The sequence below is a fragment of the Bufo bufo genome, chromosome 4 (assembly GCF_905171765.1).
Source record: "Bufo bufo chromosome 4, aBufBuf1.1, whole genome shotgun sequence".
Classification (NCBI taxonomy): domain Eukaryota; kingdom Metazoa; phylum Chordata; class Amphibia; order Anura; family Bufonidae; genus Bufo; species Bufo bufo.
The window spans coordinates 155,295,323-155,301,322 of NC_053392.1; positions in this window are offsets into that span (position 1 = coordinate 155,295,323).

The window sequence follows — 6,000 nt, forward strand, 5'->3', positions numbered from 1 at the left end:
CTCAAAATTGCTCTTCATGATCAGCGCACCCTATGCTCTAGTCTAACCCACCTTCAGGCCTAGTTTTAGTCTGGGTGTGCCATCTGCTAATCTACTAGTGCTAACAATGTAAATGTTAATATGAGGTGATATCCTGTATAATCCACTACTGTCATATTTCTTGTCTGCATGAGCCTTACTTTATATCAGTAGTCCCCAATCCGTGGCTTGGGAGTCACATATGACGTGCCACCCGCGTTTGGCAGCTCACCTTACAAATGAAGGCACTTGCTACAACTTTATATCCACATTTATATGCCAGCCATATACTCCCCCCTTGCACTTTGGGTGGCATAACCCCACTGTAGTAAATGTCAAAGTTTTTATCTGTAATTGAATTTAATGATAAAGGGTCGCCTCCAAAATCAGTTTGACAGTAAACATATACCCCCATTTAGGGCCAGGGTCCTGAAACCTTTCTTGTGAAAATAATGTCCTCTAATTCAGAGGTAGATCTTTTTTACTGTTATGCAAATAAGGTGTTCGGTTCCCCATGGGCAGGGCCATTCCGTTCGATGCAGTTGGGTGGCGAATTGGACTAGCCCATAGTGCACTGAAACTTATTTACCTAAAAATTTAAAAAAATATACATTTCTTAGGGTTAGAGGAACGGATTTTCACAAGAAGGGTATGGTTGTGTTTCGGGGGCACCTACCCTACACTGAGATATGCTTACTTTTTGGAGCTGTCAGACTTCCTTTTAACATTTTATTAATTTTTTTTTACTTTTAATGTGGCTCCCAAGGTGGAAATGGTTGGGGACTGAAGGTACTCCGTGTGCATTCTGTTTCCGTATTTCCGTTCCGCAAGAAAATAGAACCTGTCCTATTATTGTCAGCATTACGGACAAGGATAGGACTGTTCTATTAGGGGCCAGCTCTTCCGTTCTGCAAAATACAGAATGCACACGGACGTCATCCGTATTTTTTTTGCGGACCGCACAATACATACGGTCGTGTGCAAGAGGCATTATACTGTTTGTCTGTAAAACAAGGTTTTCATTTGAATGTTTTTGTACAATGGATTTCAGTCTCGCTTGCCTATAAGAAACAATGTATACCAAAGTAAGCTTTTCTGTAGCCCTTCTCTAGACTCTGGGAACCTTTTTTGACTGTAGAATGGTGCTACTCTTGTACACATCTGATCATAAATCAAAACTTTTGCAGCATTTTTTTTGAAAAATCCATTTTAGTTTTCTTATGCATTATACTTCACTTTTTACATGTTTTTAATGTACGTCAGTTGACACGACCAATGAGTCTGAATAACCACTCATTTTTGTATCTATCACATCCAGCGGCATTGGACCTGTCACTGCAAAGTGCAGCCTGTTATAGAGCAGGAGGAGCTGAGCAGATTGCTACATAGTTTTATGGGAAAAGATCCAGATCACTTGTAATTGTATACATGGAAATCTGTGCTTTCTGACTTTCGTTCACAGGGAAGGTCTTATCGGTGATTGACAGCATTCTCTGGAATGATGTGTTCAAACGAGGCAGTTGTTGGACCAATTATTAGGAACAGAGTTAGCGTGAACGGTCGTTCCCGATGATCGGCCATGTAAAGGTGCCGCAGATCACCCGATCAACGAGCAAAATGCTCATTTACTGGGTACAATAATCGTTCACGCGGACACCTAAATCATCATTTCTAGGCAATAGATTGTGCTGTGTAAACCTGAATCTACATCCCCATATAGTGGAGCAGATTGCTGCATGCTGCGCACAGTTGTGCAGAGAGATGGCCGTCAGTCGCTGATAACGCCTCCAGAGCAGAGAGAGAAATGTATAAAATACAAGTTATAATGAATCTTTTCACACAAAACGATCGCTGTGCTCAGCTCCTCCTGCTCTATAATGTGCTGCCTGCAGATTGCACAGCATGTTCATGGTGGCCGCTCTTCAGTTGTGTATGTTTCTGTGTAAGTCACTCACTGAATGCTTTCACATGTTGTTGTAAATTTGTTATGTGATATAAAGATACTGGGAAAGATTTATAAAAACTGGTTCTGGCTTAGTTGCCCATAGCAACCAATCAGATTCCACCTTTCATTTTTCAGAGCGCCTTTGGAAAATGAAAGGATCAATCTGATTGGTTGCTATGGGCAGCTAAGCCCGCTTTCCATCACACCGGTTTTGATAAATCTCCCCCACTGTTTTTCCATATAAACATTTTTTTTTTTTCCTTCCATAGTGAATCTTTATTATAATCTATTCTGTCCTATTTGACTAGACATGGACTATAAGGGTGGCAGAACATGGTACAATGTAAGAGTAGATGAGGATTGGACAAATGCAGTAGGCATGGAGCAGGCCACAATGAAAACGAAGGTGTTATAAGGTTCAGTAGACGCCTCATGCACTTCTAGTACTCTGTACAAAAAAAGGGGTTATCCAGTTTCTCAAAAATGTATATATAAATAAAAAAGAGCTGCAAATGTTATAAAGCCCTACCGCTACTGCTCTCCAACTGCCTTGGCAGTCCCTCTAGTTTCTGTTTACAGGTGGCCAGCACATGCTCAGTGATCATTTGCCATGCTACTGGCATCAGCACACATCAATAGGTGCCATCATACCGTACCTAGTGTGACCACTGAGGTTGGGCGGCAGTAATCCAATACTGGCTGCTTGTAAACAAAGAGGGCAACTGCCAAAGCTGGATCGGCTGGTAATGGAAAAGGGGAATAGTGTGTGGTTTTTGACATTTACCGCTTTTTTTATTTTATAATTTTTAGTAACTAGATAACCATTAACAATCATTCCAAACTGATCTTCACTTTTGATCATTCCAATGATGTCACAGTATCAGATTTTATTCTAAAATTCATGCTGTGTGTAATTGTAGTGAAATGGTTTGTCTCCATGGTAGTGGCAATGCAGGGTAACCTATAGCTTCCCCTCCCATTCAAGTGAATGGGGCACAAAGCTGTAAGTACCCTGCACCACCGCTGCAATGTAGACAGCTGCTTAGCGGGGGTGCAGGGAGTCGAACCCCCACCGGTCTGATATTGATGAACTATCCTGAGGATAGGTCATCAATATCCTAAAACCAGAATACCTCATTAAGTATAATGCCTTCAGAATTTGTATCCTGTGTCATTGACCAGTAAAGTGCCTAAAGAACACGGAAGTCCACGTCTTCATTCAAGAACTCGAGAAAATGTTCTATTGGAAGAATGTTCTCACTGTAGTCTCTGTAGTGTATCTGTATAAATGATATATTGTAGTGTGACAATGGAATAAATGTGTGCATTTTAATCCAAACTGCTTGTTGTTGTACCTATAAAAAGTGATGTCGGACCCAGTGTACTGTAGACATGGGTGTGTAATGGAGGTGCCACCTAGCACTATCCTGCTTCTCTGTCCAGTGATGTGCCCCCTCTTAAAGTCTGCCAACTGTGTTGTAGAGGCAGGTCTAGCCGTCAACTATTTCTGACCAGGAGGTGCACTGCCCAAAACTAGCCTCTAAGAGACTTTTTATAGGGAATAGAGGGAAGCACATTTTATGTCCTCTTTTGACAAGACCCAGTGTCTTACATAGTTTTTATTAATACAATTTTGGGATATGTGGGACTTTTTGATCATTTCAAATTGTTTTCAATTCAGTTTTGGGGGGAGGTGGGCTAACCAAATAATGCCAATTTTGGCATTAGGGACATTTTTATTTTTTTATGGTGCTCACTGTGTGGTTTAAATAATGGTATATTTTTATACTGTGTGTGTGTGTGTGTGTGTGTATGTATGTATATATATATATATATATATATATATATATATATATATATACAGAAACACACGGGAAGTGTCAGTTTTGACCTATCTTTACCTGTTCAGGAGTTAAGCAAGGTCAGTGTTTCCTAAAGTACTTTACATGAGGAGTTCACCATGCTATCACGGTACCAGACTTTTTTCCTTTTTTTTTTCTTTTCACCATGTGACTGTCCTGAAAATTTGGTATGACTTTGAGGTCTCATGACACAATGACAGCAATGACAAATAATGTCAGTGACAATGTCATACATAGTATGAGTAAACGCATGGTTCACGATGATAAAAAACAAAACAAAAACCTCAGCATGTTTAAAAACACACTGCACTGTCACATGTCTTATGCTTTTTCATATTAGAAACCTTCCAAAAATGGTCCTTTTATTGAGGTAGATGGTGTTTAAACACACACGTTATTGGTAAAACACAGTGGCTTGTTGGGACTAAGCATCCACAAATTATGCGCTGGAGCGATGAGTAAACATGGCACGCGCTCGCACGTGCAGCGGGCGCCATGACCGTCAGGTCTCTGCTGTTTTCATACAGCAGAGACCTGCAGCTAATTACCGTGACCGGCAATAATGCTGATCACGGTAATTAAAGGCTTTAGATGCTGTGATCAAGTGGGATAACTGCATCTAAATGCGCAAAAACCCGGAAGCTTGCTCTTCCGGTCGTCCTACCAATGCCCCGTGCGGCCAATGTGGGCATCGATAGTTGCACTGAACACTAAGCCTTGCTGACGAGGCTTAGTGTTCATGCTGCAATTCTTATTTTAGCCACCTGGTGGCAGGCCAGGATAAAAAAATGAACAATCTGTAGTCCCATTTGCCATTTTTTTCATTGCTTCTCTTGCCCCAAAAAGGTGATCAAAAAGTTACACACTCCAAAATGGTATCACTAAAAACTACAGATTGTCCTGCAAAAATGAGCCCCTGTATAGCGCAGTATGCATAAGTATAAAAAAGTTATGGGGGTCAGAATATGGTTATGTAAAAAAAAAAATAGATTTTTTTCAAAGTTTACATTTAATTTTTACACTTCTTAGACCTAAAATACCTACACATATAGGGTATCGCTGTAATCGTACTGACCCAGAGGATCAAAGGCTCGGGTCAGTTTTGCTGCAGGCAAAACTCCATGGGAACAAAACCTGTAAAACAGTGGAGGAAATTATTTATTTTTCAAAATCCACCCCATTTGGAATATATTTTTTTTTTTTTTTTTTTACCGCTTCCCACTACATTTTATGCCATAATTAATGGTGGCATTAGAAAGTACAACTTGTCCCGCAAAAAATAAGCCCTCATACAGCTATGTGACCGGAAATATAAGAAAAGTTATGGCTCAAGGAAGATAGGGAAGAATAATGAAAATGGGTAAATGGTGGGTGGGGAGGAATCGCTGTCCCTGTTTATGAACAAAAATTATGCATTAACAGGAGAAGAATGTCTGCCCGTATTTATATACAAATGGGGATATTTATCAAACTGGTAGAACTGGCTTAGTTGCCCATAGCAACTAGATTCCACCTTTCATTTTTGACAGTTCCTTTAGAAAATTAAAGGTGGAATCTGGTTGCTATGGGCAACTAGGCCAGTTCTAGCAATGTTTTTAGTGAACCTTTTATGTATGTCAATCGGTGATGTTATACTGTAAACCTGTGGCAACACTGTCCTAAATGTACATAGCTCCCACCCAATTCCAACTATTAAAGCCTTCCTACAGCAGAATATATAAGGGCAAGAGGAGCTTGCAGCATGTTTAGAGATGAGCGAAGTGATCAAAAATTTGTTTCGGCTGACTTGACAAATTTTACTAAGAAATTCTGCTTTGTGACAAATTTCTTTGTGAGTAGCGGGTGCAATGACTGGGAACTGTGCCCCCTCAGATGCCACATTCATTGCTGATCGCAGCATCTGAGAAAAGGAAGGACTTTCAAGGGTTAATCCTGTAATAAAAATACTCTCCTTATCCACGCAAAATCTTGCCTGATGACGTCCTATGTGACCGCACACGAGATTGTATAGCTGTTTTTCTGTAGTGATAGTGGGTGCCATTACATATTCTGTCCACCAGATGTCCCTCTTGTTTTTCCTATTGTCTGTTTGGTATTTTTAACGGTTTGGGATTTTATGGTGATATTTAGTAAAGATTTGGTATCCATTTATCTATGGTTACATGTTATATAACC